This window comes from Rutilus rutilus (genome assembly GCF_951802725.1).
Source record: "Rutilus rutilus genome assembly, chromosome: 2".
Lineage (NCBI taxonomy): Eukaryota > Metazoa > Chordata > Actinopteri > Cypriniformes > Leuciscidae > Rutilus > Rutilus rutilus.
In genome coordinates, this window is record NC_140210.1 from 7363966 (window position 1) to 7386513 (window position 22548).

Below are 22548 nucleotides of genomic sequence, written 5' to 3' on the forward strand. Positions count from 1 at the left end.
ATCTAAGCGGGTAAAATATAATCAGAGTTTAAAAGAATAATAAAATATTCGTTCACGTTTAATGATGCACAGACATCATTAAAATCTTTTTCATTTATGGAGTCAGATGAAATAACGAGTCAATACATGTGAGAAAATATATTGCATTTAATCTTGTTGTGTTGCGAAAAAGGAAAGACAAGTAATACGCAGAGAAACCTTCCCCGTATTATTGGAAACCCTCATTGGACCAATAGACGGGCTTACACCCCTCTCCCTCCTCCCTTCCTCTCCCCCTGAGTCAAGTCACCAAAAGTTCACTAAGAATGTCTACCGTAAAACTTCAAATAATAGCCGAGTCCCAAATAGACGTCTGTCTCTTTTAAACGCCTGGTGTGACGACAGGTTTGGGTAAATAAAGGCCGGTCTCAAATAGAGGCCTGTTCTGTTTTTTAGTATCGGGTGGTAATATTCTAAAACCAGTCAGATCGTCTGTTCTATGTTTTGATTAGATTTCACGTGACAGACGCAACCGTTCATGAACGACTCATCACTATTCGCGCGCGTGTGTATGTGTGTGTGAGGGAGAAAGAGGAGATAATATATTTCATTAACTTCGGGACGTTATCCTTAGGTATGTGGCCTGACTAGCTTCAGCGAGGATCACCTTATCCATTGTTTCAAAGAGGGAGAGCTGTGCGAATCTGGGCGGGAGCTGTTAGTGCAAGCAAGGCAGGCAGAGTTAGCGGAGGCCAGAGAGGGAGAAGTGGAGGAGAGCGACGTGGAGGAGGAATTCGCCAATGAACTTGTAATTGAGGATCGCGGGGATGATGAATAGAGTAATTTTCTATCACATGATTGCAGTTGTTTTACAGGGTAGCCTTCATTCTTTCTTGTTGATGTGTTTCGGGCAACAAGTTCATATGCTCGATGGATTTTAGTGGTAACTTGTGTTCTGCCCATTGCTGTCACATCGTTTCGTTTTTTATGTTTTTTTTTTTATGCTGCCAATAGCCAAAGACATTTCTTACATTAAATTATTTGTTACACACATTCGAATTACTTATAAATAAAACATAATATAATGTGTTAACCTCCTACTGTCATGCTTGAATATCTCAACACTAAATTAAAGGCCTGTCTCTTATAGACGCCTGTCTCAAATACAAGCCGGTGCAGTTCGGCGATTTGGGTAAATAGAAGCCCGGGCTATTATTTGAAGTTTTACGGTATATATCACATATGATATATCTTGTGAATCTATTGTTTTTCTTTTCATGTTTGGTATCATTTTAAATGTCTCAGTGCGATTGGTAAAATGGTCTTAATTTCATTGCAGTCATTGGTATAATGAGAAAGATTGAGAACTTAGGAGACCTGTTCTCCTCTTTGTGTGATGTCTCTTCAAGATATCTCCCCTATCCCCCGAAACCAGGTGTTACCCCCTGGGGTACATGAATTGACCCAAAACAACCCTAAAAAATATTGGTATATCCCTTTTGTTCTGGTCTGGGTATTTAAGGGTAGGTGACAGAGCAGTCTTTGGGAACCTGTAACCAGGGAAAACCCCCATGCATTGCTGTGTCAGTGTTTTCTCAAGTCTTACACTTGGAACACACTTACACACCACTGCATGTCTCTGTCAGGAGTGCATTGCTTACTTTACTAAGAGAGTCATCTTTGAGTAATTGATGTCATGTATTTATTATTTCTGAATTGGCTTTTAATCACTTGTGTAATTGGCATGATACATTTTTACCTGACAAATAAATGTTACAACTTGATTTATTCTAAAGTTTTCTGAATAATCATTCTTCCTATTAGATTGATGTGCAGTCTGGTGTTTCCGCAAATCTCTGTCCAGGATAGATCAAACCAAAGGCACTAATGAATGGAGCATGGGGCACCTCATTTAGACCGTCCAATTTCTGACTGTCACTGACTTGGCACGTTGCAAGCTCGCAACTATTAAAAATTACACCTTTGTTATGAGTCAGCAGTGAGCTGCCGCTTAGGGTAAAATAGTTGCACTGCACCCTCTGACTATTTCAGAACTGGCTAGTTTGTGATCGTGAGCGCACATTCGCGACGTGACGTCTCAAAGCGAAACCGGGTCCCTAATGAATGGATATTTGAAATTATCGGATACCAAGAGTAATCAAAGATCTAAATTATTTCATAATCAATATTTATGATTATTTTCTAATAAGAAACACAATCTAAATTTGATTATCATTTGAAATTGCAGTCAGATTAAGCGTGGAGCTAAAGTAATATTGAAACTAAATTCCAATAAATTAAGTGAACTTCACTGGAGCGCTGAAATGACATACACACATTGGCCCTCATTTATCATTCTTGCGTAGAAACGGGCGTATATGTTGGCGTAAGATTATGCTTACACTCTTCTCACCGCCTGATTTATGAAGCTGTGCGTACCTTTGAAATCCAGGTGTACGCAATACCTGCGCTTGATAAATGCCGCGGCTGAAAACGAGCATCATTAGAATAACACGCCCCTATATATTCAAGTCTCCGCTCCCCCCACACCCTCATTTTACGCCATGGACACACGGAAGACTAGCCTGGTAATACCAAACTCTGCTACTTCGCTTTGCTTTGTAGACAGAGTCTGGCATGGCACAATTGAAAAGTGTTTTCTTTCTCGCGGGGGGCGCTTGTCTGAAGTTTAAAACCATTGGTTACCCGTAAGCCAATCACATGACGTTTGGTTATGGCGTGTGTTATGCGCATGCTCAGCCGCATCTAACTTCCACTGTAAACACATGTATGATGCGAAAACAAAACCATCGAGCGAAATACTGGAGTAAACATGGCTGTGCGCGACTTTTGCAGATTATTTGTGAAGTAAATCTATGCATCCACGGTACAATCAGCGTCTACGTCACGGCTCTCAGCCCGCCCTCTGTTCGTTGATTGGCCCGGCCGTCCGAAAGCCGGTGGAAAACTGAAAGATAAGCTGCTATCTCAGACTGACTACAGAAGCGAAATGAAATTGAGCGGAAGTAGGAAGTCTGACGTAGTCAGGCTAACGGAAGACGGCAAAGAAGAGAAACTTCTTTGAGAAAGAGAAAGCGAAACCAGGGAAGTGGAAAGAAACAAAATTGATTTCTAGATTTTTATTATTAATGACGCTTATTGTTATTTAGAAGAAGAATGTCGTTATTATTATTATTATTATTATTATTTAAATGAAGAAGAATGTCATTTTTATTATTTTGTCAGTCTGAATTATTTTTTTGGTCATTGAAAGCCTTTCATTACTAAACCCAGTCCGTGCACACCTGCCGGGCCTAACCCTGGCCTAACCATCGTTTCAAAGAATAGTACAACGGCGAGCGCGTCGAGAATAAACGCCTCGTCCGTTTGGGGAGGTGCGCGCGCAGTCTGCGGAGACTAGCGCTGCGGAGCCAGGCGAAAGTATAAACAAGGCTTGAAACGTCAGGTAAAGTGCACAGGCTCGCAACTTAAGGAAAACATATGCCTACAATTCAAATGCTTTGGTAAAGTCACACAAATTAAACATTGAAGTCCATGTTGCACAAAAATAAACACTGAAGTTTATAATTACTATGTTGTTATTTTTTTACAGTGGGTCATAATATATCATATCTTTTAGTTTGTCAGTGCGTTTTGTGGTGTTAGGAATTGTTTTTCTGCGCATTCCCGCACTCAAAACGTGCGTACACCACCTCTGAGCTGGCGTAGGATTTGAGCGTGCCGTACGCCAACGTCCATATTGATAAATCTCAAAGTCACCGTGGTTTTGGGTGTACGCCAGGTGTACGCTGGAAATTTGGTGTACGCACTTTTGATAAATGAGGGCCATTATCCCTTCGCCCAGACCGTTGGATTTCTGTCGTTGGGCCAATGGGTGGTCTTTACAAAATAAATCCTACATTTATATAAACTGACTACTTGCATGTAATGTAATAAAATTACCTTCCTTTCTGTCTTGCAGGATTACAGATAACTTTTTTTAGGGTTTCTATAATATCAAACTCAACAGCTCTTTTAAGAGCCAACCCTCACAAGAGCTATAGTGAGTTGCAGTGAATCTTGCCATGATCAGCCCTTCCCAGATGAAGTTTCTAGAATATTTCAATCAGTATTTACTCATCAAATGCTCTCTCCTGAATATATGGTAAATTAACTTATTTATAACTGTCTTAATTAATTGTTCAAGAACAATAGTAATTATTGTTTTACAGCAGAGAAGGAAGACCAGTCCTTATTTAAAAGGCAAGCTAATCGAATAAGTCCTTTGTTTAGGGTGAGGAAGGAACATCTGGTGCCCAAAAAAGACAGAAAGGTGTGTGTGGCCATTGGTTTGTCTTGTATTGAAACAATGCTGTAATATGTAATAATTTGATTTTGACAATTTTAGATTTTACAGGTTATCACTTGGTTTGTTAAGTTCTTGAAACAAGTAACAGAAGAGTATGTTGTCTTGAAAGAAATCAAGCATCACTGGCAAAGGCTCAAAAGAGACCATGCCTTTCTAAAAGATCTTTTAAAAATAGGTTGCTGTTGATATGGGTAAAACAGTTTTTGTTCAGTACTTAGCTTATATTATGTGCTGCAATAATATATAGCCTATATAATACTTCAATGTGTATATTATATCATGTGCTGACTGCTGCTTTGTAAATTTAAATAAGGAACAGGCAACTCTGGCCCTTTTGCGTTATCTTTTTTGAGGTGAAGAGTTTACCTCCAACCATAATTGAGCACACCTGAACATTTTCACCAAAGTTATAGACTATATGCAGGTGGGTTTGAGGTTGGAGCAAGAAACCAGTTTAGCTGTGATAATGAATCATTATTTTCCTACACAATATCAAATCTGTTTTCTGTATCTAGGTGACTGAATAGGATTTTGTGGCACTCATTTGTGTGGCTTCAGCAGCTGTCAATTGATTAATATGATAATGAATGTTAATGTCCTTTTGATGACCCATTTTTTATTTATCTTGAATCTCATTTGTCTTTATGCTACTTTATCTACTTTATGCTGTGTCCTCCAATAAAGTGTTGTGTAATAAAGTATGGTAAATATTGTATATTTTATTTGAGAAATTTTAATTTCTTATGAGTTTAGTTCATAATTTAAAAATAACTACATATAATTAATGATTCTTTTACTTAGGACCTAAACATTTTGATCTGATTAATGATGTGTGGGACAACAATGCAACAAATGTGGCACATACATTCCACCCCAGGGGCCCTGCAACGGCCCCGGAAGAGCAAAAAAATGCACATTTCAAGTCCGGTTAGTGTATCAAAGAGAAAATCGGCAGGAGAACTGCTTATGCTATGTTTACTAAATTATGTTGGGCACAGTTCTCTTACGAGAGTACTCTCGTGTTGCGTAAGTTTAGCCTACGCTACGGGAAAACTCCTTTTCTCGAGAATACTGAAGCAAGAAAATAAAAAATTTCCTAATTATTTACAATTTTAAACAAATTATCATTATTAGTATTATTCTATGTTTAAGTTTGAAATAAACAGAGAACATACGTCCATCCTTTGGCAAGAGTAGTAGTCACAATCTCAACCTGTAGCTAATGTATTTGGGGGGATATAATATTCATAAACCACAAAGTTACTTGTTTCCACAAAGAACCCATTTGAGGCACAAGCTTCTGAAATGTTACGACCATAATAAAAGTAAAAAAAAAACAAAAAAAAAAAACAATTGTTCACTTTTTAGACATGTTACTTTTGTGATTATTAATTAATTGGTTATTCTTTCTTAGTTCACAAGTAGTTCTAAATGAGGATATATTTCTATAGTAATAATCAAATACCTACCAAGGAACTACCTTTGTACTAAATTAGCTATTACTTACTGCTTAGTTAATATTGCTTCCATATTAGTTAATAGTATTAAGTTCGGTGTTAATGCAGTACTACTTAGGCTATTACTTCCTGCATAGCTACTTGTTAACTATGGACCATTATTCTAAAGTGTTACCCATCTTCCAATTCACCTCGCGGTTTTACCGAGATGCTGTCTGGCGTGCCGCCAAGGACGCTGAGTTTCTGATTGAGAACCGACTGAATATCACGGAAGATCTGTCACCGACCGATAGAGCGAGGAGGATTACGCTTTGGCCCATAGTTGAAAAGGCCCGAAAAGAGAACAAAAAAGCTTTTTTTCGTCGGCGGACGAGCATTTGTAGATGGTACGGAAATATTTCCTCCTGCTTAAAAGGTAACGGATCTGAATTCCGCATTGACTGATGCTACGCTGACTTGACCTTGGAACTGACATGCGTGAATTCTGGAACTTCCACTTTGAGCCAAAAATGCCGGTAACCACTTCTGACGGTGATGCGCTTCTTTTTCTTCCCTGAACAATTTTTTTTCTTTCTTTTTTTTATACATCTTCCATGAGCCTTTTTGTTTACATCCACTTAAAAAGAAATAGGATTATTTCAGACTTTCATCGATTTAAGTAAACAATGCGAATTATTTCAACCCCTTTAAAAGGGGGAATTATAGTTGTTGTTCCTCAATTGTACATATTTATTTTCTAGATAGATGAATGAAGGTATTGTTGACCTCATCCCTTGCTTGTTCTGTCCGGTTAGGTTCTCTGTCTCTGTGACTTAGTCCTTATACTTGTTCTTAGAACTAATTCTTTCTTCTATTATTATTCTGTTCTTTTTCTTCTTCTCTTTATTCTTCTATGTCCTTATCTGTTATTTCTTTAAATTGCAGAGGGCTACGAAATATTCTTAAGTGTAAAGCAGTCTTTCTGTATCTTAAAAGTCTCAACACAGATCTTTGTTTTTTACAAGAAACTCATTCAACTTTACAAGATGTCAATTTATGGAGATCACAATGGGGGTTGGAAATGTGGATGTCCCCAATCTACTAATACTAATTCTGAGTATTTATTATCCTTTATGCAAAAAATTTCTGTTGTTGATGTATGGCGAGAAACCCATTCCTTGCAAAAAGTATTCACATGGAACAATAATTCCTTTTCTAGACAATCCCGACTTGATTTTTGATTGACCTCAGCAGAGTTATCAAATATAAAGACTGATATACTTCCCTCACCATTTTCTGACCATAAGGCCATTTCTATCTGTATTCCATTTGTATCCGCTCCCTCACTGAGTAAAAGATCCTCATATTGGAAACTTAACACCTCAATTCTTCAACACAACAAAGTTCTCACTAAGATTGATAACTTAATTTCCTTTTATTGGCATAAAGCTAATAAAGAGAATATTTTTTGCATTAATTGGGAACTTCTTAAATACGAAATTGGGAAGTATTGTCGGAAATACAGTAGTTCGTTAGCAAAATTAAGAAAATGTAATGAAAACCAGATTATGGATAGAATTTCGGAATTATCATGTAAAAATGTAGATGATCTTACAGACTCAGAAAAAATTGAGCTTGTTGATCAAAAACATAATTTAGAGGATATATATAAACGGAAGGCTGAAGGCGCCTTCATCAGATCTCGATGGAATTGGCTAGAGGAGGGTGAGCAGAATTCTGCCTATTTCTTTAGGTTAGAAAGGCAGCGAGTAAAAAATTATATTCAGCAACTATATTGATGGGAATGTAACTGATGACTTTAGGATAATTGCAGACTTTTGTGCTAAATTTTATAATGATTTATATTCTTCTAAATTTTGCCAGCAGTCCACCATGGAATTTTTTGATTCCTTATCTCACATAAAACAAATTAATAATGAAGGTTGTAGTCTGTGTGATGCACCCATTAGTCTTTCAGAAATTCTTGATTCTATAAATAATTTAAAAAGTAACAAATCCCCAGGTACTGATGGGCTATCTGCAGAGCATTATAAAGCATTTAGTCAAAAATTAGCACCTTTTTTACATAAAATGTTTTTAGAGAGTATTGAGAAAACAACGCTTCCTCCCTCTTTCCTTATTGAATACCGATTATAAAATTATTGCCTTAGTTTTAGCAAAGAGGCTAAAACTTATTCTTAATAATATAATAGATGAGTGCCAATCAGGTTTTATACATCCCAAATTTCAATTCTCCATCCTTCGAAGGCCGTATTCGAAGGCCGGTTGCGTCATCGCGCCGCGACGAAGGCTTCCCTGATTCAAAAGCGACGCCAAATGCACCCTTCGTTTCCCCCAGGGGGGCAGGGATTTGTATTATTTTGAAGGTACCCCCGGGCGCCGCCATTGGCTAGCGGAACCCCACCTGCTGTTAGCATCCCATTGACTCCCATTCATTTTGGCGTCACTTTGACAGCGAATAACTTTACATCTGAGGCGTTTAAAGACTCCATTTGTCCATTATTTATTTCTAAAGAAACACGAAAATGTATAAAAGGCTTCATTACCTTGTAGCTTAAGTTATGGCCCTGTAGAAGCAGTTTTTGTAAAAGTAGGCTAACGATTGCGTCACAGCCACGCGACTCTCTGTCGCACAGTAGGAAATTACCGTATGGACAGGAGGAGAAGCTCGCGGGCAATCGGGAGGACGTCGAGGCAAAATGACAAAATAATTAATCAGAACACCTACAAAAAGTTTCTCCTGCTCCAAGATCATGGACAGCTCCTACTCACGCTCTCCGTCTCTGCGAGTTTCGGAAGGTAATGATTCAGATTGATCTTGGCACAGCTACTAGAAGACAGACGGTTTGCTCACGTCACATCTACGTCGTCGAGCTCAGTTTGAGTCTGCGCAGTACGCTGGACCCCCAGGAAGTAAGAGTTTCTAATTGGCTTCACTTTGTCTCCGTTGAATCCAATGGGGTCGCTGTGTCCATTTCTTTTACTGTCTATGGTTTCCCCGTGAAAAGAAGGATACATAAATGGACACTTAGCGGCCTATTCTACCCCATAAGTCATCGCGCGCCGTTGACGACAGCATTTATTTATTTATTTTTAAAGGCGGCCGAGATCGGTGGTGGACAGCAAATTCACATTTAAATGTAAGTATTATGTTTTCATTTACTCAAATAGCTAGCGAAACCAGAGTTAAATTTTCTTATAAACTTCTTCTTAACTACATTTATCAGGTAGTTTTAGGCAAAACTTGTGGTAATAATGTTATTAGTTTAACGACCTATTTGTAATATTTGCACTTGTGTATTATAAGAAATATCACTCACCCAATAAAGCCCAAAACAATAAGAAAAGCAGTAGATAAGGCAATAGGGTTTCACTTTTATGTGTTTTTGTAGTGCTGTCATGCAAGCTATGTGGTTTTAACCAAATTTTAGTATACAGAAATATGATTTCTTAAGTATTTTGTATGCATGTCTTGATGTGTCATATTTTGCAGTGTTAACAATGCACTTAAGATTGCTCCTCTGTGTTAAGTACCAGAAGAACAATTCAGGAAAAAATGGGTCTATATATATATATATATATATAAAGAAAAGTAATACACACATCTTTGCTGAAATGTATTGTCCTGTTGTTGTTATTAACAAGCCATGGTTCATTTGCTCTGCCTTTAGGATTGCAAGTGTCCTGGGACAGGAGAGGGTGTGAGTGGGAAACCCACTGCTGCAACTTGGCCCTGGTTTGTCCTCATGGATGAGATGTTGGGACAGAGGCATTGCACCAACCCCCCTGTCCTCATTGCCTCAATCCCTGAGGACACACTAGGGCCGAGTTCAGTAGTGGGTGCCCACGGTGAGGAGGAGCCAGGGGCAGCAGCACCAGCACAAAGGCGGCGAGACAGGACGAGTTTTTGGACTTGATCAGAGAAGAAATGCAACTAGAGAGGGAGGCAGAGGCGAGGAGTGCACAGGAAAGAAGGGAGAGGATGGACAGGCTGTTTTCTCTTCTTGAGAGAATGATTGAAAAATATATTTTCTACATATTCTTGTTTAACTTTTTTCACTTTTATTTTTTAAAAGAAAAAATATGTACATTTATTTTTATGCAACTTTAATTGTGTAAATAAAAGAGAATAAAAGAGAACACTACTGAATTTGTTTTCTTTAGCATTTGATAATGCTTTGTAAGTTGTGTGTCATTTGTTTGCATTGTTTTTATGTTTGTGTTTTTATTTTCTCTTTTTATATCTTCTGTACAGCACTTTGGTTCCACTTGTGGTGTTGAAAGTGCTTTATAAATAAAGTTGAGTTGAGTTGAGAATGAATTGCTCTGGACATTGTTTATTTTTGTAATGACAGTAATACTTTCTGCATGAAACAAATTCTATACCTTTTTATTTTTTCAAATAAAATTGGTAAATGAAAATCATTTGTTCTTTAGGCTACATTAAAGTACTTTTTCCAACTATTTACAAAATAAGTTAAACATATCAAAATCAACATAAACATTTAATTTTACAATGCATAAAATAAGAAAAAAATGATGTAGACTCTATTGAGCTGAGCTGCTGGACCGGGATGGGCTGCCCCTGGTAAGGCCTCCTGCTGGTGGGACATCATCTGGGATGGTCTCCAGAGTGTTAAAGTGCATATTTCCACTATCCACTAAGTTGTCTACCAACAGGTTTGCAGGGCTGATTCAATAACTACTGCATTTATATTAGGCTACTACTGCATTACTGCGTAGGCTATGTTGCATTTTACTTCTGTATATTTTCAATATACAGTAATATCTGGTTGTTACATTATATACTTTTGTGTAGTGTAATGTAATCATATTGTGATGTGAGGGAAAAAAGTACTTCAGGTTACTTCACATTTGTAAGTGAATACTTAACGAAATATGGAGTTCCGAAAATTAAAGTAACAAAATGTAGGCTTATTGTCACAATATTAACAAATTCTTGCTAACTACAGCAGCGTCCCATATCAAAGGGCGCATCTGAAGCGCTCGGACCGGTCTAGCCTAGGAAGGATTGTTCTTGTCGCCTGGCAACCGTGACAGCTGCAGATGACGAGCGCGAGAAATACTGGACTTTTTATATTAAATTGGGTTTTACCGAAAATACATGATTCGGCAGCGCCGGGGCACACCATGACCTCCAGTAAAATATAAAACATAAAAATGACAATAGCCAATTCTGGCTCCATAGCTGTTTACTCAGTTATCAAAATGAATGATCAGGATAGCAGCTGTCCTCTCGCACCGTTGCTTGGCGCCAGGAGCGGTGATCGGGAACACCTGGTTGCACAATTAGGAAATCCTAGGAAGGCTACACGGTGCGTCCTTCAGAGGACGCATAGGCTGCATCCTTGAAGTCTGCGTCCTTCGAAGGATGCATCCTTCAACTTTGGGACACAGCTATTACCCAAAGCCTGACAGACTGGGAATGCCAGAGTTCTGTCACCAACCCAAGATGTAACCCAAACAGAAGTGACAGAACTCTGACAATCTCACTTTGTAAAAAAATAAAATAAAAAAAATAACAGCAAATGGCAAATGTTAATTTTTTATTGGTTAACTTAGAGTAGCCTACCTTTATATTGATGAAATGGAGATCAAATATTCATATATGCACATTATGCTAAATAGTTTCTCATAGGGAATGTAGACGCTTTTATACAGTGTTGTAAAAAAAAAAAGAAGATAAAATTCATACAAAGTTTTACCGTTATCACTGATTTTCTGGCGGATGATCTTCAGCTTCTCAACAAATATCTTATTATCTGCAGAGAGATGTATTGTATGTGCATCAATGACGTATAAACCAGGTAGAAAGCTTGATCCGACAGTTTCATTGTAATGTTCATCGTCGCTAGGGAGTGGATTATCCTCCCTGAGCTAGTTTTGTTAAATAAAGACAAAATATAAAAATGTGAGATATTGCACACATTTAAATGTTAATTTTAAATGAAATGAATGTCTTTATATACTTACTTTATATCCCTCCCTCACATGGCCATATGGTTTTGACAATGTCATCAGGTTGACACTCAGATATTTTTTGAGGCTCTAAGCCCATTACGTCACAGATTTCAAAAGGCAAATCTGCATCTGCATTTCTGATGCGGTATGCGGTCAGCTATAAACAAATACCAAGAATATGGCACCATAAATATATGTAAATATCACACATATTGCCAAAATATTTTAAATGCTTTTGTCAAATAATAAAGTCAAAATATTTGATAAAGTCAAATAATACCTACTCTTTTCGTGAAACTATGACTGGCGGCTGATTGTAAATTATCAGCTTGTGGCCTTGTGCTTCACAAACTATTTCTCCTTGAAAGGCACTATTAACAGAGTTAATAAAGCTGGACTTCCCTGCTCCAATTTGCCCAGCTACCAGGATCCTGACATGTGTAACATCCGGATTACTCAGACGAAAATTCTCTAGACGTGTTTTCAGCTCTTCCTTCTGTCTGCACAAAGACAAGAGACACATTTATTTACACACTAAATTCACAAGTTTATTCACAAGTTAAATTAACACATCTGACAGAGGGAAGAGTATACATATTTGGCGTGCAGTCTAAGGGGAGGGCTCTGAGTCCGGAATCTATCCCGAACCCAGAGTATTTCCCAATAGAAGCAAATAAGCAAGGGACAGCCGGCAGATGACGGATTGACTAGAAACCATGGCTGGATTGGTGATGGGAGGTTAAAAAATACAAATGGCCTCTTTTAGCTTGGTCTGTCTTACTTTGTTTGCTTAAAAATAGGAGATATTGTTGTTATACAGCACATGTGGATTTATCCATAAACATAACGTTGAGTAAAAATTTCATTTTCACTTTTTACATTGCAGATGAAAAAATTGCTCTTCGAGTATGGACATAGCCTACATAGAAATATAAATAAACACTTGTCTGCATAGCTTATGTATAGAACATGTATAGCTTACCCCCATTCAAATTACCTCCATGGTTTGTCCAGTTCTATAGAAAACAAATAAACAATTCAGTTAGCAATTAACAATACATTATCTTTCTCTGAGAATGTGTCTATGCTGTGTAATCTATTTAAATAGCCTGGGAGACAGAGGATGGTTGTAACACATCATGAATTGTAATACCCTTAGGATAAATAAGCTACTTACAAATTATGTTAAAGGGCTGGTATAACGCCCCTTTCACAAGATGTAAAATAAGTCTTTGATGTCCCCAATGATTGATAAACACGTCTTTGGTATGTAATTAAATGGGTGTCTTGTTCATTATAATTATTTTCATATAAAAGCAACATAACTTAAATTACATCCAGTTTATTAGCAACACTGTGCACGTGCGTGAATCCCGCGATATCCATCTTTGATCTCCCAGGTGTCAGATCCACTGCGAGAAGAGAGAACTGTCCGGCTTGCCTGCGCTTTTTTCTCTCCTCCTCTCACTGCAGCCGCCTACTCTCGCCTACATTTCAGTAAGTCTAGGCGCATCTCAAACAAGTCTAATCTATAAATCGTGTTCCCGGGGGAGGGGTTTATGTTAATTTTAGGGTTGGTGATGATGTCACTAACCAGGGAGGAATGTAGTGTAGTCCCTACCAGCCGTTTGTTGTAGTCGTTAAAGGATTAGTTCACTTTCCAAAAAAATGTTGCTGATAATTTACACACCCCAATGTCATCCAAGATGTCCATGTCTTTCTTTCTTCAGTTGAAAAGAAATGAAGGTTTTTGAGGAAAACATTCTAGGATTTTTCTACACAGAATGAACTTCAGTGGCAACCAACTATACCAATGTTTAAAGAAGGTTCAAATGTCCGTCTCAATGCAGCTTCAAAGTCTCTACACCAGGGATAGGCAACTCCGGTCCTGGAGGGCCACTGTCCTGCAGAGTTTAGCTCCAACCCTAATTAAACACACCTGAACAAGGCAATCAATGTTTTCAGGATTACTAGATAGATACAGGCAGGTGAGTTTTTATCATGGCTGAAGCTAAACTCTGCAGGACAGTGGCCCTCCAGGACCGGAGTTGCCTATCCCTGCTCTACACGATCCCAGTCGAGAAATAAGAGTCTTATCTAGCGAAACGATCTATCATTTTCTAAAAATTTAAATAATAATAATAATAATAAATTAAAACAAAGATGTCAGACGATTTTGAAGTTGGATGAGAAAATGAGATTAAATTTTTCGCCCTTCCCTGCCTTTTTGAACTGTAGTGCACAGACAAATAACTTAGATAGATGACTTGACGCGTGACCTTTCCAACATGATGACGCAATACGTGGCACATCTCAGAGATGGTACACGACGAGCATTTGTGGTTAAAAAGTGTATATATATATATATATATTAGAAAATGACCGATCGTTTCGCTAGATAAGACTCTTATTTCTCGACTGGGATCGTGTAGAGACTTTGAAACTGCATTGAGACGGACATTTGAACCTTCTTTGAAAATCTTGAAAAAATGAGCAGTAGGCCTCTACTCTCAAACATGGGGATGTGTCCGCTGGCTGCGCTGAAACCACGATATCTTCCTTTGCTTTGAACTTTGAGCGTTGTAACTTTGCAGAAGTTTAAGTTTAAATGTCGTTTATGCTCAAACAGCAACATTACACTCTAACTGAAGTTAAAAAAATAAAATCATAATCAACCCTTTAAGATAAAAATCAATATCATGCATGTGCAGTTGTAAGTCTCGGTGTACAAATAATAAGGATTTACAAGACAAGAGGGTAAAAAAAAAAAAAAAAAAAAGGAAACAGAAACACAAGAAGAAGTAAGGAATTAGGGGAACTAAGTGAAGTATTTTGAGACAATCCCAAAATTCGCAGCACTTACCTCCTGAGGGGGTTTCATTTTGTTTTGATCCTGAACCTCCCATTTGTGATCTCGCAATCCCCCCCCCCCCCCCCCCCCCTTATAAATTCAGCAAATAATACCACACTTCAGAAACAGTTGTTTAAAGTAAACAGAGTAATACAAGAATCACAGAATTGCTAGTGTTCTGTCTTGTTTTTCTTAGGATGTGTAAAACATGTTGTGGTTGCAGCTCTCATCGGAGGATATATTTATACATGCAGATCTAACTTTCACTTTTACTTTAAATAACATATTGTCATTATTTCAATGGAAAGTAAAGGATCATTTATGTTTATGTGTGCTCCAATTTTTTTTTTTTTTTTTTTTTACCATCATATTTTTATAATCGTTATAATATGGGTGGAGTTCAAAATAATTTCCCCTGAAAAACAAATTAAATTTCTGTTTGAAGTTTGAACCTCACCATGACTAATATATGAAGTTAGCTGTTGTGTTTTTTCTCCTGTCTTTGGAGATCTATTGGATCCATTGGTTCATGTGTCTTACAATGTTTTGGTGACAGCTGATTAGAACAAAACAACAACAAACTGATCCATTTTTATTTATTTATTTTTACCAGAGGAAACATAACACAGGATTCTTTTTAATCAATGAATTTCCATGGTTTTTCATTTATGACTACTGGAATTTATTTTTAAACAGACTATGGGCTTATTTTGATTGCAACTAAGTAAAAAGAACTAGCCTAATTCTATATAAAAGATGTCACTGATTTCTATGACTTTTCCAGGCCTGAAAAAACATATTTAAAATGCACTTATTTCCAGGATTTCACGTGATGTTTTCCCAAACAGTGCCCCCCCCCCCCTCCCCCCCCCCCCCCCCTCTCTCTCTCTCTCTCTCTCTATAACAACATAATATTCTGGATTGTGACATTCTGAGTTTTACTTTTGATATCTTAGGTATGTTCCCAAACAGTCCCCCCCCCCTCTCTCCCCCTCCCTATCTCTCTCTCTCCCTCCCTCCCTCTCTCTCCTTCCCTCCCTCCCTCCCTCTCTCTCCTTCCCTCTCTCCCTCTCTCTCCTTCCCTCCCTCCCTCCCTCCTTATGATCTAACATGATATTCTGGAATGTGACATTCTGAGTTTTACTTTTGATATCTTAAGTATATTGATGGAATTTTACTTACACTTAACCATACAATGGGCGAATACTAGCTCACAATATCAAACTATATGTGATATTGTTTTCGTGAAGGCGACAAGAAAGTATTTTAATAGCCTATTATTTTCAAGAAATCTACAATGACAAAATATATGACTGGAAAATAAGCCTTTAATCACAAAATACATCTTCTTTTTGGTAATAAAGATAAATCTAAGTGAACAATAGCCTTTGACTTAAATTAATATAATAATGAGGCAATAATAATTGGTTCAAATAAAGTATCAAAAGTAAGTAATCAAATTGTTTTAGTGAACAACACTACTAAAATACATTAAGAAATATAAACAATAATCTTATCATGGATTATGACAAGTGCCAGCAGAGGGCGCCGTAGGCCAGCCGATTGTTGTTCTACTTTACATCAAGAGCAAAGCATTGCTTATCTAATGTTTAATTGCAATTAATCTGTAATGTTTGGCCACATCTTTCTGAAATGTAATGCTACATTCTTGTCTTGAACAAGAATGTTGGCATCAGAACATGCAAACTCAGAGTGAAGGTTTAAAGTTTTATTTTGAAACCGCAAAGATCAATTTGCATATTTAGAAATATATTTATGCAGTCTCCAGTGTTGTTGGTGTATGCTATTAAATTGTTACAAATCAGCAGCCTTGTTTCCCTTGGTCGAACATCATTAAAGTTAAAGGTGCATTAAGCAACTTTTCATGTTAAAAATACCCGTTTTTCTAACCCATACATGCTTAAACAATTGCCTGATGGACTGAATGAGACCTTCTATGATCTCTGCGATTGCCTCTATAATCCTGTACAGTAAAATAAATAAGAGGGATTCGGGACGGAATCGACTGGGCGTGACGTCATGCGCGTTCACGCTCACCTGGCTATGTCTGGCAGGTTTGTGTATTCGCCGCCATTATCCGCATCAGCGAAGACAACTCAAGCGACTTTGGCAAAAGTAGAAGATGGATTCAAAGAGACCGGCTTCTAGTTCATCACAAACCCCAACCCCAAAAGTTGTCAACACTTCGGAAAAAATTATAAAAAAATGTTGGATATACTGGCTTTCAACCAGGACTTTTACGGGCTTTTCCCAAATCACAGAAGTGACCTCGACGTCCTGGGATGTACACACATAGGCCTGGGATGTACACTGTGTACAAATATATTTGTTACTGTGTATGTGTGTGTTCTGAGTATAAAAACAATATTCTCAAATATTTTACAACACACTTATGTATGTACTGTCTGTAGAAAGTGTAACAAAAAAGAGGCCTAATTTATGATGAATGGAGAAGAAGTGTTTTCCATTCATCATAATGTTTTACATTGAGCACATCAGTGTTCAACTGATGGTTTGTGTGTGTCATTTGAAAACAAAATACCATTTTGAGAAGAAAAAACATTGTTTTGAATGTAAAGTTTCATTTTGCAGGAGAATTAAGGGGTTTTGCCCATTGCGTGTGTGTTTTTGGATTTGTGTGTAGAGTTCTGAGAGTATGAGGCATGCTTTCAGAAAATGTGTGTAAACAATCGAGAAGACTGTATTGAAGGTTCTGATTGGTGTGTGATCAATTTTGACTCTGTTCCACTTGGGTAATTGTGTGCTAACTGAGCTGAAGCTGTGCTATACTTGAGTGAACAATATTGAATGCAAGTGCTTTCTAAATGACAACATGGTCTACTCTAGGCAATGAGAAATGAATGGATTTGTGTGTAGAGTTTTGCAGTGACAGTTCAACAAATCTGACTCATGTGTCAAAAAGGGGAAGTTTATAGTTTAGGGAAATGGGTGTGAAGGGTATTCCTGCACAACCGGAGGCTGCAGTTTCAGGACCCCAGTTCCAGGACCCTAGTTTTTTGACGACGTTCTTAGCCTACTGTATAGTGTGAAACTTGCTTAATACTCATTGTTTTACCATATTAGTTAAGTATAAAATGTATACTTATGGTGCGTTCAAGTCATCTCGTATAGATCGTATTTACAAGTTGAACGCACTTGAACGCCACCACAATGTCGTAAATACCAGTGGGGAGCTCGGGATTTTCTCTAAGCTCCGATCTTTACGAGTTGGGGGCGTGTCAGTGATTAACATGGCGGAATACACAATACGTAAAGGTATTTAGCTGGGATATTGTCAGGATTTTCTATTAACAGCTCAGTTAGCTAATCGCCAACACAGAATATGACAGTATTATAATATAACAATGCAACATGTAACGATGTGTTGGCAGTGGCTTCATAAATTAATTAAAAAACATAAAAATACAAAGTACACCTGATGCACATTTCTTTGTTCTTCATTTTCTAGAACAAGAATTTAAGAACCTTACTGTATTTTTGTGTAATTAATTAAGAGAAAGTACTCCGCCATTTTGCTCCGACGAAAGTGACTTGAACGCACATGCCGTTATAAGCACGACTTCCCACCTCGTACATACGAACTTCCCAGGAGGACTTGAACGCACCATTAAGTGCAGTTCATCTGTGGTGTTCTTTTTCCAGAGGAATGCCGAACCATGTAATGTGTGTCCTGCACTTACAAAATGTACTGTATTTACTGCATGCTAGCGCTACTCGTGTATGGACCCATGTATAATGGCTTGTTATTCGGTATAATAGTATATTCTTTGAATATTAAAACATATAACAGAACATTAAACATTAAGACATAACAAACAAAATAAACAAATACAACAAAAGAAATTAAATTATATAAACAAAACTAAGTAGAGGGTAATGAATGGCACATTACACCACATAAACAAATGTAATCAATAGGCATTTAACTGAATAGCACAATGTAGAGTATGTGATACTACATCATATTACGGCCCAGTAATAACAGGGTAATGCTATGGTAATATCTACATTATTACTTATTACATGGTAATAATGGAAATCGCATGTCATTAGATAATAATGTAGATATTCTTCTTCTTTGATCCCTAGCTGGCGCTTGGTCTGGATTGGCTCCTAAGTCCGTACGCTGCTGTGGGTGCCAATGGTTGTCGAATCTCATTTACGAGGCGTTTCCATGCGGGACGATCCAAGGCGGTTGTTCTGGCGTCATGGATATTTAGTCTACGATTCCTGATGTCCTCCTCAACCTGTTTGAGCCACGTTTTCTTTGGTGCCGTTCGCTGGATTCTCCACTGGGAGGGTCGGTCATGCCAGAGGAGTTGGTGTGGTAGTCGGCTTCCACTCATTCTGCAGACATGACCAAACCATCGCAGTCGTCGTTTTTGGATTTGTTCCTCGATCAGAGGTCGTTGTTGGCATCTGTGCCGGATGTCCTCATTTCGAAGGCAATCTCGAAGTGATACTCGCAAGATCTGGCGCAGGCATCGCATTTGGAAAACTTCGAGTTTGTTGAGGTCCGCCTTCAGCACCGTCCACGTTTCGGATCCGTAGAGTAGAATCGGCAGAATCAGCGTTCGGAACAGGCGAACCTTGGTCGGGATAGAAACATTGGTTCGCTTCCACAGACACCACTTTAGCGAGGCGAATGCTGCGGTTGCTTGGCCAATTCGACTGTAGGTCTCCGCCGTAGACGCAACTCTCCTCTCTTCAACCAGTGAGCCCAGGTATTTGAACTTCTGAACTTGCTCAATCTGGATGCCGTCGAGGTTGAAGTCGGCCGGCGATCCATCTGTTGTCAGTACCTTCGTTTTGTCAACATTAATTTTTAAACCATATGATTTGGCAACGCCGGCGATCTCGTAGAGAATGTCCGTGGCTTCGGCATCATCCTCGGCCAGCACGCCACTGTCGTCGGCGAACATAAGATCCGTTACTGATGAGCCATTTTCGTCGAACTGGACTCCTCGCCTACCCTCGAAGACTTTCCTCATGATTGCGTCGATGTAGATGTTACCATGGTATCACCCTGTTATTACCAAGCTGTAATATGAAGTGGTTCTGTGATGGTACCCTTTCTAACCTTGAAGAACTTTGGCCTTTCTCTTAAGCTAGATGTTTTCTGTTGCTCTCTCCATAATTTGAGCCGATGTCTTTGGTTTCGCTCAATCAACTTGTGAATTATTTTCCTTCTTTCCTTTTTCTGCCTCCATCTCTCCCTTTCTTTCTGAAGATGTTTCTCCTTTCTCTCATGGTCTGCATTTAGTTGTGCCCGACATTGCCTTTGTCTCTCAGCTGCACTAACTGGAGCCATCTAGCTGCAATCTGTATGAATTGGAATGATTACAGTCATCATTACTTAAAGCTTACATAAATGATAATTATATCTGTATATTAATGATATTTCGATATATAAAGTGCAATCTCAAAATCAGTGCTGCATTAGCCTAAGTAAAAGAGGGACTAAATTCAACATATTTTGTATAAAAAGCTTCAAAAAGCATAAAAAGCTTCAAAAATACAGTGTAATGTCTATTTATTCAAATAATGTTTTACTATGGCATGCATTAAATACATATACCATTAAATACTGTGTCACAGGACTGTCAGACCCTGTCACACAGGGATGTGACAGGGCTTGACGGTCGGCCATTTTAAACTGCCATTACTCAGCCTGCTGCATGCTAGCATAAAAACTGTTAACATGCAAGCAAAGAATTTTAACCTTTTTATACATGTTTTGGATTTAAAACATTTTCATTATTTTCCAGGATGTTTTACCATGACAGGGCCTGACCCATTAGCTTGTCTTCCTAAAAAAAAAAACATACAAAAACAAGCTTAAAATTGTAAAGACCACCCATTGGCCCAACGGCGGAAATCCAATGGTATGATGGTATGGGCGAAGGGATAATGTGTGTATGTCTTTTCAGCACTCCAGTGAAGTTCACTTAATTTATTGGAATTTAGTTTCAATATTACTGTAACGGTCACCAGCTGGAGTGCCCTTGAGAGCCACCAGAGGGCACTCCACACCAGACTATCATGTTTCACTCACAAACTACATCTCCCATCATTATCTGCCTGGACTCATCAGCACTCATTATCACATTCACCTGTGTCTCATTATCTTGTTAGTTTCAGCCTATTTATTCCATGTTCTCTCATTTACTCTCTGTGAAGTTTTGTTTGTCACACTGCATCTCTGAGCATCTTCCCTGGTTTCCTGTCTCTTGGTTTTTGGATTTCTTGCCTGTTCTGTGGATTACTCTCTTGCCTCTGACCCCTGCCTGTTTTGTTTTGTTTTGTTTTGTTTTGTTTTGTTTTGTTTTGACTGCCTACCTGTGTTTTGACCCATTGCCTGTACTTTGGATTACGCCTTTGGATTGCCCATAATAAAAGCTGCATTTGGATCTCACCTTCGAGTCTCGGAGCAGTTCATGACAGAAAACTTCGCCAAACATAGATTCAGCAGCCGAGTAAGACCCAGACCTACCATGGACCCAGTAATCCGTCTCTTCCGCCTCAGCCAAGGTAACCGTCCGATAGAGGAATATGTTGAAGAGTTTTGTGAGCTCTGCCATGGGGTGGACTTAAACGATGCGGTCTTAAAGGACATGTTCCGATATGGGCTTGAGGACATGTTAGAGTACCTCATGCCTGCCAACACCCCTCAATGGACTTTAAGTCAATATACTGACCTCACCCTTCGGATAAGCGGTTCGTACTTTACTGTGGGCTTTGTGGATGATCCCCTCAGCCTGAGCTTCTCCACGTCAGCCCTGCCAAGCCAGAGACGCTTCACGTCACGTCTGCCGCGCCAGAGACTGTTCACGTCACGTCTTATTAGAAAATAATCATAAAAAAGGGACCCGATGCCGCACAGAGTCACACGCCCCGGGTTTACGTGGATCTCACAGACACAGCCTCACCAGTCTGATCTTGGTCAGAGGGTGCAGGGTTTGCTAGTACCTCTTAAGTCGGTTGCCTACTGCTTACTCTTACTGCTTTTGTTGAGGCAAAAACAAATAACTAACAAAACAGCATCACAGCATAAGAGACATCATGATTCAAATTGTCCTTAAAGTCCGCATGAACCGGAAGTTGCAAACGACTTTTCTCCAGTGCTGTGACGTATTTCCCAGTGAAAAGGAATATTGAACAGCAGGGCAGGGTTTTACTCTAGCGCGCCTCCTCTCCATCTCTCGCTCATAGCAGACTAACGATTTGAGGGGAGTGGTTAAGCGTTTAAGCGTTTCCCAACCCAAGTCCTCAAACCTACGTCATCAGAGAAGGGACGCCATTCCAGACCGGAAGTAACTTTTCAGACTTTGATTAAAGATTACGACGGCAAACAATTTTTTTCTGTGTATTAACTTGCATGGATTAATTGTTCACCACAAGACTAGTAATATGCGCTAACAAAAAAATTAGGGTCAATTTTGATTTCAGTTGGACTTTAAAAGATATTTATTTCTTGCAAGAAATGTTCCCAGTCCATCCACAGTCCAGCTGCAGGCGGAGTGAGACCCAGAGCAGAAGTTGGCCAGCTTCTTTATAGTGTTATCTCTTGTCACCCACCCCAAACACAAGGAACAAAAGGGACCCCCCTTGACCCCAGAAATCCTCTCACCTCACAAGTCCCACACACACCTTCCAGCTGTCTCAACATCATAAAAGAAACTCAAAATACAGCCAAAGAACACATGGCATTCTTTTTGTTAAATCATTGAAAATAAAATACAAAGACAAGATAAATTTTTCCACAACACTGCTTACTGCTTACTTACTGCTTACAAAAAAGTGTAGTTTATTTAGCCACTTCTGTTCAACCTGCCAAGTCAGTGATAGACAGAAATCAAAAGGTCTTC

At 38.6% G+C, this 22548-nt stretch overlaps 1 long non-coding RNA gene across 1 annotated transcript; it reads left to right on the forward strand.

Moving 5' to 3' along the window:
* Nucleotides 1-8713: 8713 nt before the first annotated feature.
* LOC311286045 lies at nucleotides 8714-10122 on the forward strand. Its single transcript, XR_014626468.1, has 2 exons — nucleotides 8714-8945; nucleotides 9477-10122. It is a non-coding gene; the product is annotated as an uncharacterized lncRNA (long non-coding RNA).
* Nucleotides 10123-22548: the final 12426 nt, after the last annotated feature.